Source organism: Typopeltis vanoorti, chromosome 11 (genome assembly GCF_054136105.1).
Source record: "Typopeltis vanoorti isolate ZY-2024b chromosome 11, IOZ_Tvanoo_1.0, whole genome shotgun sequence".
NCBI classification, from domain to species: domain Eukaryota; kingdom Metazoa; phylum Arthropoda; class Arachnida; order Uropygi; family Thelyphonidae; genus Typopeltis; species Typopeltis vanoorti.
This window is the reverse complement of record NC_143559.1, coordinates 109,788,173-109,800,586: the sequence shown is the minus strand read 5'-3', so window position 1 is coordinate 109,800,586 and position 12,414 is coordinate 109,788,173. Positions and strand designations below refer to the sequence as shown.

General features: G+C 34.2%; 1 protein-coding gene across 2 annotated transcripts in view; it reads left to right on the top strand.

The window, feature by feature from the left end:
* The window catches only part of LOC150101928 (rab5 GDP/GTP exchange factor-like), a 114,019-nt gene that overhangs the window by 91,068 nt on the left and 10,537 nt on the right, over positions 1 to 12,414 (top strand). The window lies entirely within an intron of this gene.

Sequence of the window (12,414 nt, the reverse complement as noted above, 5' to 3'; positions counted from 1 at the left end):
CTTTCATTTTCTTTTCAATAATATTTCTGTATTTTAGTCTACAGTTTACATCTGAGAGCTGCTCAACTTTTATTCGCTTTAAAACTTTCTTACATGTTATTCTTTTCAATATGAAATTCAATTTTATCCTGCTCAAGACTAAATAGTGATCACTTCCAATTTCAAATCCTCCGTACACTCTGGTGTCCTGCACCAGGGAGAAAACATCACTATCAATAATAACATAGTCAATGAGACTTTTCTTATTCCTAGCCTCTTCTCTCCATGTGAATTTGTGCACATTTTTATGTTGGAACATGGTGTTAGTAATAACCAGTCCATGTCCTGAGCAGAAATCCAACAGATATTATTATTATTATTAGCTTTGCTCTTTTCTCCAAATTTTCCCAAAATATTTTTGTATGTCTCACAATCATTTCCTACTCTACTATTTAGATCCCCAACAAGGACCAACTTTTCCTTTTTCATTGTGTCAGTTGCTTTTACTAAAGCCTCAAAAAATTCCTCCATTTCTACCTTAGTAGAACCTTCTGTGGGACCATAGGCACAAATAAGTCTAATTGTCAAGTTCCCCATTCTCATATTTGCCCACATTACTCTACTTGAGACTGACTGCCATTCAAGAAGATTTGCTTCGTATTTTGTGTTGAATACTATGGCTACTCCTTCTTTTCCTTGATTGTTATTGCCTGAATATAACATTTTGTATTTATTACTCAGAAAGATCTCACCAGTTTTGGTCTTTTTTGTTTCAGTCACCCCTATTATGTCGATCTGGTACTTATCTAATTCCTCAGCTAGCTCCATTTCTTTGCCATTCAGGCTTCTTACGTTGATAGTACCGATCTTTAACTCTGGTGATGTTGAGTTGGGGTTTGTTTTCAGATTTGTTCCAGTAGCTGACTTTTCGCTGTTCGCCCTGGTTCCCTGGCGAAAACAACGGGGGCCTTGTTTAACCGGGCGACGCCCCAGCCGGCATGAAATTTTGTCATGTTGTACCATCATTTTTTATTTTGGTTTAACCAATAAGAATACAATTTGGTCGGCTAAATCCCAAATTGCCAGCCCATCCTCGTTCGTTCAGTATCAAAGTAGATACCCAACAGGGTGCACCACGAGAAGGTGAGGATTGGACATTAGGTCAGAAGCCCTGGTCGGTTCTCCGCATTCCTTTAAAGGCTATGTGGAGGTCTCCTCTCAGTTATACAGCTTTGACCCTTAAGCACCCCAAATAATTAATTAATAATGGGCTCGACGCTGGAGCGCCATCCTTGTTCCAAACAAGCAGAACGTATTTGTCTTGATCTACAAAACTATATTCTCACTGTCATATGCCCACAATTTATTTACTGCAAAAATTTTGATCCTAACATCTGTTTGGCCTGAACCTAGCTGTAGCTTATTCTTAACCAAGATTCTCTTTCACACTTTTTTTAGCCACATTTCAAAGATTTTTGTGTAAATATTACCTGGAACAACACTAAGCAGGGAAATCCCTCTAATTCTTATATTCAGTTTTATTTTCCTGAGCTTTAACTAGTTGGTAATTGTTGGTTATCTGTCAGAATATTATTATTTCTTATTGTACTTACCTAAATGCTTTTTTTTTTCCTTACCAGAATATCTTAACTTCAAATCAATCATAATTAAAGTAATAACAGGCAATTCTGTATTTATTTTGATTTTAAAATAGTTCAAGAAAACAGTTTGCATTAAAGTACTGAATTTCATTTATGCAATTCAGCCAAACAGTATAATTTGTCAATATCACTTTCCCTCCTTAAATTACAAGATAATTTGCCACGTGAATAATCAGTGAAAAAAGTTTCTTTCCGAATTTGAGTAATAATTGTCACATAGCATATTTACACATCTGTAAAGTGAGCATCAAGTCTTTTGTATCAAAGTATAAGTAATAATTTAAAGAATAACTTTTAATTAATTTTCAGAATTGAGTGACTGCACCATAGTAAAATATATGTTAGCTTTTTTTTTTTTTTCATCTTAATTTAACTGATTGTTCCAAACAAGCAGAATTACTGGTACTTACATCATAATTCTTCCATCTTAAGAAAGTTAAGAGGCTCTGGCTTTTTATGGCATGCTGAATATATCATAGTGCATTTTGCAATATTATTATCCTAAACATGTATTCATAATCATTGCAAGAACCAGACATAACTGTATATTTATTTTTGCAAAATAAATGAATTTAATTTCATTACATTCCATTAAGAAGACATCAGCTACTGTGAATATCTTCTTAAATTGAGTGAAAAAAAATAACATTCAACTGTGATCAATTCAATTTTTGACATTTATAAAAATTAGTATTTGAAAAATTCTATTAAAAAAATCATTTACTGAAATGTAACCTCTGGGAGGGAGAAGAATGGGATACTATGATAGTACTATATGATTAAGTATGCATTATTACTAGCTTCATATCACAATTTTCTTCCAAAATAATATTCTTTTTATGAATTTTCCAGCTTTCTCAGATCTTGCATTTTGACCTTCAACAGCACTTCTAATGTCAGTCAGTCTAGATCTTGATGTTGCTTTGAATCTTTCTCCTTGCATTGAAGATCTGTTTTGCTAACTTTTCCTATCTTTCTTTTCTTTAAGCCTCAGATTAGCTTTGCTTGCACATTCTTGAAAACCAATGATGTAAATATTTTTAATATCTAAATTTTCATTATTCTTCAGTTGTGATGCCATTGCTTTCTCTCCTAAATTTTCCTTGTAACTCTCATCACATACATTAAGTATGTTAAAATCAGATTAAATGGTGTTTATTGCTTGTTTAGTGTTTTGACTAATTTCTCTCTTATTCTATATAAATTTATTCAGCTCTTACCATATAAAATTGTTTATGTCGTTATCTATTTCCATATTTAATTGATTTACCTGCTTCACAAACCATTTTGCCCTAAATAGCTTAAATGTTTTACTTATTTTACATATTCTTCATTGAAAATTCAGTTGATGTTTCCATGTTCTTCCTATTTTCACACTTTTTATTGATTTTCATCATCATCAAATTCCTGACATGTACCCTCAAGTGGTGTACAGAATATGATAGTACTGTATGAAAAACTTACATCATTACTAACTTCTTATCTACAATTTTCCTCCAGATGAATCTGTTACCTGTAAAGACTCCAACATTATCAGATCTTATATTTCTGTCTTCTGGGGCACTTTTTACTGTATCAGTCCACCTATATGTTGGTCTTTCTCCTGCCAACCTGGCAGAGAACACTTGCTTTGCTAATCTTTCTTCTCCCATTCTATTTAAGTGACTATACCACCTGAGATTACCTCTGCTAACACATTCCTGGATGCTAACAATGTTTATCCTGCACTTCTTTATCTAAGTTCTTTCCTGGTATCCTTTTTTTTTTTTAATGCGATATTGCCATTGATACCATCTGTTCACGCCCCTAAACTTTCTCAGAACCATAAGTTAAAATTAGTTTGAACACTGTCTTGTTCAAACATTCAGCTAGTTTAGTGTTTTAACTAATTTCTGTCATATTCCATATAAATTTATTCAGTTGACTTCCTACCATACCAGTTTTGTTGATTCTGTTGCCTATTTTCATATTTAATTTACCATCTTCACTAAAACTCTTGCCTAAGTAGCTGAAATGTTTTACTTGTTCTGCAGGTTCTCCATTCACAATGCAGTTGATATTTTCAGTGCTTCTGCCTATTTTCATTCTCTTTGTCTTGTTATTGCTGACCTTCATACCAAATCTATAACAATAGTTATTCAATTTAGTCAAGGAATCTTGCAGACTTGTACCGGATTTATTTAGAATTATAATATCATCTGCATAAAGTAAAGGTCTGAGATTATATCAAGTTTAATACCACTTTAGTTCATAATGTGATCCATATAGATAATGAATATCAGAAGGGATAATGTACATCCTTGTCTGACACCAGATTTAAACCATCTTCCTGCACTTCTTTCAATTCTAACTGCTGACTTACAACTCAAAAACTTAAATATTGCTTGATATAATGCTCCATTCACCATACAACTGTATTGTTTTGAATAGCTTTTCCTTTGCCATTATATGCCTTTTCCAGATCTACGAAATTTAAATACAAATCTTTGTTATATTTCCATGATTTCTCAACTATTGTCGTGAAGTGAAAATCTGATCTTGACAGCATGTATTGGCCTGAATTCAGCTTGTTCTTCATCATGCTTCCCTTCCACAATCCTTCTCAACCGTTTCTCAAGTATACTTGCATAAATCTTACCAGAATATTCAGTAGGGAAATACCTCTGTAATTCTCACATTCAGTTTTATTTCTCTTATTATATATGGGTACTATGAGAGCTCTACTCCAACCATCTGGAATTCGTCCCTTTGTCTAGGCCTTCTGAACTATGCACTGCAGCCATTATAAGACTTGTGTACCTCAATATTTGAGCATTTGTGGTTGAATATCATCTACTCCTGCTGCTTTTCCACATTTCAGATTTTTTTTTGACTATTTCTACTTCAGGTATACATATGTATTCCTGAACTGCATTCTTGTTAGAAGTTTTTTACCATCATGCTGACACTGCTTGTTTTTTTATAGCAGTCTTTCAAAGTAATTACTCTAGTCATATAGGATATCTTTATCCTCAGTTTTAATGTCACATTTGTCATCTGTGATTCCTTTTACAGTACTTTTCTTCCATTCTGAGTTTTTTCAACAGCCTGCAGAATATCTTGCCACCTTCCTGATATTTATTTTCTGTGTTCTTACCAAAGTCTTACCATGACTTTTACTTAGTTTTACAGTGTTTAGCTTTCTTACATATGCTCTTAAAAGAATGCTCTTGAAAATCTGAGCGGCTCACATCTGAGAGCTGCTCAACTTTTATTTGCTTTAAAACTTTCTTACATGTTTAATAACATGATTTTAATAACAAGTTTAATGCTACTTTATAATGTGATTCATATAAATGAATGCCAAATTAAATATCTCCACTATGGTGAAACAGTCCTATCAGCCCACGCTATCCAAACATACCACAGAATTGACTAGGAAGGTAATTATTCCCTACATTACACCAAAACCTGGTATGAAAAAAAATTCAAAGACGCTTGTGAAATGCTAAAGCATCATCCAAATCTGCAAATATGATGTATTAATTATTCCAAGAATGTGGAGGATCCATCTTCAATCCATATAAGCAACCAGAACAACCCCAGACTGCAGACAGAAGAAAATCTCAATAGAAAGAACTGTAGAAATTGTTTAATGTAGTTCCATTTTTTTTTTTTTTTGTTTGTTTGTTTTACTTTTGTGTAGCGCAATGGCATGTAGGTTGTATATTGTATATATGTATGCTTCCTGATGGTGACCTCAATACAGAGGTCAAAACGTTGATTGTTACTTGCTTAATGTTAAGTAAGGTAATTATTCTAAATCATGCATTGTGTCTCCATAAATTCTTCACTATGAATGCTGAACACCTTGTAACCTTGAAAGAAAGAAATATCAATACTATGTGTGGAATGCAAGAAGAAAAGAAAAATCTGTTTTTATGTATACACTGCTTGGAAAGAAATCAATGGACACCCTGCCCCTGGGCAAGGTGTATCATGTCATGTAACGAGTCATGTTTATAGCTGGTATGAATTGGAGGAAGATGATGCTCCCAAGTCAGTGCAACTGTGTCTGGATGAAATGGCTGCAAGAAGGGAACTGACATTGCTTGAATGAAGCATTGTGATAGGATGCCATGTTGCAGGTGTATCAGTTTGGCAAATTGTTTACAAATTGGGCCATCCAAGGTCAACAATCAGTGATACCATACTGATATGGAAGTGAAGGGAGTCAACTGCAAGTGCTGTCCTGCAGTGGACGACCCATTACACTTACCAAATGTGACCTTGGGGGGGGGGGGGGGCTATAAAGGATAATATGAACAAACTTCTATTTGTCAGCCAAGACGTTGAATGCAGAATTCCAGGCATTGACTGAAACACGAATCTGCACACTACCCTAACCAGTGTGCATCATCATCTTCAGTGGTGCAAAGAGCGTAAGATGTGGAAGTTTGGAATGCTGTTATGAAGCATTGAATCACACTACACCCTCTACTGAACAGATGGGTGTGGCAGATGCCAGGTGAAAGTGCATAATTCCAACTGTGAAATTTGGAGGTGATGGTGTGATAGTATGGTTCTGTTTTTTCCTGGTTGGACCTCTGTGTCTTTTTTACAAAATTGACAGATGAGGCATTGACAGTGAAAAGGGTGTAAGTGCCAAAATTTACAAAAAGTTGTTTTCTCACTGAAAGAGATGTATGTTCCAATGCCAATAGTATAGAAAAGGAGACAAGTTCTCTAGCCCATTCATTCTAATTGTAATTCATGTCAACAGATCGTGCTGGATGCAATTTTCCCTCTAGTTGGCATATAGGTGATCATTCGGTTTTTTGCTTCTCCTGTAAAATTTGGATTTTTGCACTTGCACCCTTTTCATTGTCAACTCCTCAATTGTCTCTTTCTGCAAGACAGTACCGCATCATTAGGCTGCTGCTGTAACTGCATGGTTTGTCAACATGAACGTCATCACACTTGATGCCTCCATAGAGCTCTATCAACCCTGTTGAACATCTGTGGGATGAAGAGGTGCATCAAATGAGGTCAAGGGACATCCGGTCCCACAACATTCCAGAACCTCATACTTACAGGAAGAATGGTCCAAAATTCCCATTGATTGCTATTGTATGCCCTATAGCAGTGTTTCTCAAACTTCAGATATCTGCGGACCCCTTCTTAAATTTTCATTATTACCAATTATTATTATTTCCAATTATTTCATTATTACTCCCTAATTAATTAAAAAATAAATTAATTAATTAGTTAAAACGAATAAATTAATATTAATAAATTAATTTAAAATATTAAAAAATTAAATATCTTTTATTTGAATTTATATGTTCATGTAAACAAAAAAAATGATTTATTTTTAATAGAACAAACTTTATAAAGATACTATAAAGTTTTACTTACTTGAAATAAATTATCATCACTGAGAGGAGTGAAATTGCTTATGGTGAGATAAAATTTCAGCAAAATTTGGCTCTATAGTTGTTAATTTCAATCTCAGATGCGGTTTGACATCTATAATGCGATTCCTCTTTGTCTTAATATTTACAAGGGCCGAAAATCCAACTTCGCACAGATATGAACTTGGAAATAGAAAAATGAACCTTAGAGCTTTATCCATTAATTCAGGAAATTCATTCTGTATTTGTAGCCAAAATGATGATAACGTATTCTCGCTGTATTTATTTTTTAGGAAACCATCAGAAGCTAGTTCTAAAAGTTGTTCTTCTATTGACGATAGACCCTTTGGCATAAATTTGTTTTTATTGAAAGGGTATCTTATCCATTCATTATTAATGTCCAATTTAGGGAAATACTTTTCTAGATTCATTTGTAAGCTTTTTAAATGCTGCATGATAGTAATTTTCACATCATCATCAATTTGTTCATTTGAACTTGCGAGCAATTCATGAAGCAATGGAAACGCATCAAATTCTCCATTACCAACCCGCTTTTGCCATAACTTCGTTTTTGCCAACGTGGCGTTCACTTTATCTTGGACATGAAATATAGAAATTTCCTTGCCTTGTAAAGATAAATTAAGACTATTTAATACAGTAAATATATCTGCCAGGTATGCTAATTGACTGAGCCATTTCCAATTATGTAAATGCTTTTTCAATTCAAACTTTTCATCAAAAAAAACTTGTAGTTCATTCCGAAGTTCAAATAAATGAATAAGGACTTTTTCACGAGAATACCAATGAACATCGATATGGAAAAGAAGTTGTGTATAGTTACTTCCCATTTCTTTGCAAAGTTGAGAGAAAAGTCTGAGGACGGCCTTTAATATAATTTGATTTTTACAGCTTCATCAAGAACTTTTCTTAGGTCTGTAGACATCATATGTGTAGCCAAAGCCTCCTTGTGTATGCAGCAGTGTGTCGACTTTGCATTTGATGCAACAGCTTGAATCCTTGAAACAAGCCCTTTTTTAGATCCGACCATGGATTTCGCTCCGTTCGTGCTTATTCCAACACAGCTTTTCCAATCAAGCTTGTTTGATGCACAAAGGTATTTATACTATTGAATATTTCTTCTCCTATTGTATGTTCTGGCAAGGGTTGGCAATATAAAAGGTCGTCATGAATTTTTGGATTTTTTTCGTACCTAATGAACACTAGAAGATTTGCAAAATTTGTAATGTCAGTGGATTCATCTACCTGCAACGCATAGTAATGACTCTTACGTATATCAGATAACAATGTTTGTTTTATATTTTCAGCCATTTCAGTGATTCTTTGATGAACGGTACTATTTGAAAGGCAAATCCGATCAAAAGATCTTTTTGCATTATCTCCGATCATAATTTTCGCTATTATTTTTGCTGCAGGCTCGACCAAAGTTTCACCAATTGTTTCTGCTGCACCACTTTTTGCTATTAATAGCGACACACGATATGAAGCTTCTAAAGCCTTCATGTTTTCACCTCCTGACACAATCGACATCACTTTTTGAGATTCTTTTAAATTTTTTTAGTTTATTTTAAAAAAATTCGACAGGTTTGTCCTTGCATTCATTATGTTTCGATTCAAAATGACGATTTAAATTACATGGTTTCATGCTTTTTTTTTAAAGTTTCACCGCAAATTACACATAATGGAATAGGTTTCTCCTAATTTCCCGTCCATGAAAATCCACATTTCAAGTAATTTATATCGTACTTACAAAGTTTTCTCATCTTCTTCCTAGTTGGTTCTTTAGAGATGTCAGGTGACACACACTTATCAATTTCACTTGATCCAGATACAATATCAATATTTTCTTGTTGCTGACAGCTACTTGTATCTACTATGTTCTCCTCTTTTGTGCATTTTAAAAATCCAGTCTTTAACCAGTGATCCATACTTAAGAATTTGAAAGCTAAAAAAAACTACTGTATTTAACGAACTGTCCTTCGACAAATGGCTAGTGGAAGCAGAACTCGAAACAGACAGCAATGGTAGGCCAGTAGAGATAAAGCAGCTATGAAGACGTTCATATGATTGGTGCGGTATTAACAAAAGATCACGCTACTAATTGACAAAGGCAAGCCGACGGTTCAGTTGAAATGCTAATTCTCCTCTACCGAATTCCTTATATAATATAAGTGACCTTGGGAAATGCATTCACTATATATTTCTTAGTTTTAACACATTCACTCAAACAAAACCATATGTTGCCAGTGCACCATATGGTTTTGATTGTCTACTATACAGCATTTTATGTGGGAGGGGTCATGCAATTCATTAGTTAGTGCCGTTTTTATCCAGTTGTCTCTAATTGCACTGTTTGTTGAGAAACATAACACAGCCTGCAGATGTCTCTGTATCTTATTCAGTGATACAATAGGAACGTTTTATGATCTCAAACTTAAATTTTATTCCATGCATTAATGATGCATAGCCGAAAATTGCCACGGACCCCCTGAAGACCTTTCACGGACCCCTGGGGGTTCGCGTACCACACTTTGAGAAACACTGCCCTATAGGATTGCTGCAGGGATTGCAGCTAAAGGAGGTCCTACAGTTCTTATTAAGATGGGCACCATGGTTGTTTTGTTTCAAGTTGTGTGTGTGCAGATATATATATTTTAGCAGCTGATGGTGTTAAGGCTTTGGCAACTATAATCTTCAGAGTGAAGAAGACAACTTCCAAAGATTTAAGGTAGATGAAATGAAAGAGGGACAGAGAAGTTGGTTCAGTAAATTTGGAGATGGACTGTAAATGGATGTTGACCACAAGATGCTCTTGTTCTTTTTTGGAGGAAAGTGTAAGAATGATAGTGGCCAGTTCAGGAGAGCGCTGAAAGTAGGCATAAGGTGGAAACAGAACATTACGTGAGAGAGAGGGGGGGCATCAATTAACCATATTCTTCTCTTCTGGATAACATTAGCAACCTTAGAGAGGATTTTGGTGCACCATCCTAAATATGTGAACAGTATTTCCTTGGCTGTGTGAATTTGGGATTTGTCCAGAGCAGCTGTTCAGGTGAGTAGTGTCTTGATCAGAAAATTATTTTTTTTTCTTTTTGCAGATGCTGAAGCAATGGCTGAGATATGTTTTTTGTCAGGAAGGGCTGGAGGTGTAGGTCAGCCCAAGAAGGGAAATTTGATCATATTTGGATATATGGGTATTATCAAAAGTTAGGGTAAGGAATGTGAGATCTTTCTTATGAGAGATTAGACCGAGTTAGTTTTGATGGCATTAGTCTCCAAGGTTCTCCTCATCCCCTAAATATAGCAAGGTGATCAGAGTTTATAAAACAGTGGTAATGGACATATGTCAAAGTTTCTTTAATAATTGGACACTACAAGGTTTGTTAAGTGAAGAGGAGGAATTCCATGTACTGTCATTAGTATATCTATGGATAGGATTTGAAGTCAGTAAGTGTAGGTCATTTATATGGGTGAAAGTACAGAATCCTGGGGTACTCCTGCATTGGTGGAGAAATCTGAGAAGAGGAAACCATACACCATAGGTCATGAGTGATTGGTAAGAAAGCTGGTGATCCAGTTACAGTAGGTGGAAGGCAGACCTTAGGGTGGTAGTTTGCTGGGAAGGAGTCTATCCAAACTTGATCAAATGCTTTGCAGTGGTATGAAAGTTTTATAGTGCTTATATCATATACTTCAGAATGCCAGATCAGAAGGTCAAATTCTGGATGATTGGAATAGAGCTTTTCATAATGCCCATTCGTAAAAAGGAAAATAAAACAATTTAAGAACTGCAAAGGAATTTTCCTGCTGAGTGTAGTGTAAGATTTATTAACTTTAATTTTACTTTATTAAATTTATTAGTAAATTAACTTTAAGAGGCAAAAAAAGAAAAAAAAATTACGGAAGAGAAACAAGGAAAAGAACAAATTTGAGTTGAGCCCAAATAAAAAAATAAAAAATACTCAGGATCAGAATTTTACCTTAAAACAGTCGAGAAATCATGGAGATAGATTTTTATCCTTGATGGTGTATGGATTTCTAAAAATTGCTGTGGTAATTATGAAGACAAAACTCAAAAAAAAAAATAATAATAATAATATAAACAAAATACATGTGCAATTAATAATTACTGTATACGTTATATTCCTATGTACTTTCTAAAATATTAGAAATGGGGTTGTATTCTCTATACAATAAGTTTTGATTCAGTGTTGCCATTTAGTTTTTTTCAGTAATCTCCATATCTAATACCTTTTATTCCCCAAAGAGAGTAGGTACAGTTCTAACCCTAACTTTTTGAGACAGTGAACAGCAAGTCATCAGCCTTGACTTCACTTCACTTCTGTGATTCACTGATAACATGGACTCACTATTAAGTGAGTGCAGGCTATCAGTGAATCACAACTTTTTAGAAATGAGAGAGTAAGTGACAATACATCAAACAACTGCCACCGTCTTGATCTTAAACCCTAACATATATTATTGTCTCTAAATAGTGTGAGAGTTCTGCAGTCAATTTTTTGAAATACTTTATTAAAAAACCTGACCGTGAGGGAAATTGTACTTGTCATGTCAGAGATCGACTTCTCTTGGGAGCCAGTCAAAGAAAGGCTTAGAAACAGTTCCTTTGGTTGGCAACTAGAATCAAACTTATAACAATCTTTCTTTGGGACACCTAGCACTATAGTTTGCAAACATTTCCACAAGGTTATGCAGTCACTCCCCCCAGCTTTTTAGTATTCATCGCAAATTTCAGTACTGAAATTCATTAAATGAAAGTCATTTTTAATTTTTATCTTAGAACCTAAAATAAAATAAAAAGTAAAAAAATATATTCAGCTTTTGATATATATATCTTACTCTCCCAAAGAACCTTAAGTTATTACTCTGATAATTAATGAATCAGAGCACCTCCATAGCTCATGTTTTGATAATGCCTTTTGTTTGGAAAGGTCTAGGTTTGAATTCTGTCTAGGATGTGAAGAAACTTTTATCAGAGCTTTTCAGTTGATGTTGAGTCAGCTAGTTTCATATGGAGGTTGCAGAGTATTTCTTCCTAGAAACTGAGGTTTATTTTATGTTTGATAGAAGTAATACACTATGCAAATAGGATTAACTGCACTATTAGAGCATAAGTCAGATTTCAAAGAAGCCATGACAGGTCATTTAGCCTAATGTCAATGGAAAATGTAATGAGTGAATCAAACAAACCTTTTTTTTTTAAAATTAATTCTATAAAATGCAGACGCATTAATATAGTATTTATTTTCTTTCCAGAACAGTTAGGTTAACTACAAAGTAGCATTTAGTGAAATGTTCTATTCAACTGTTGTATAAATATTTTTATTCTTAATTACTATCTT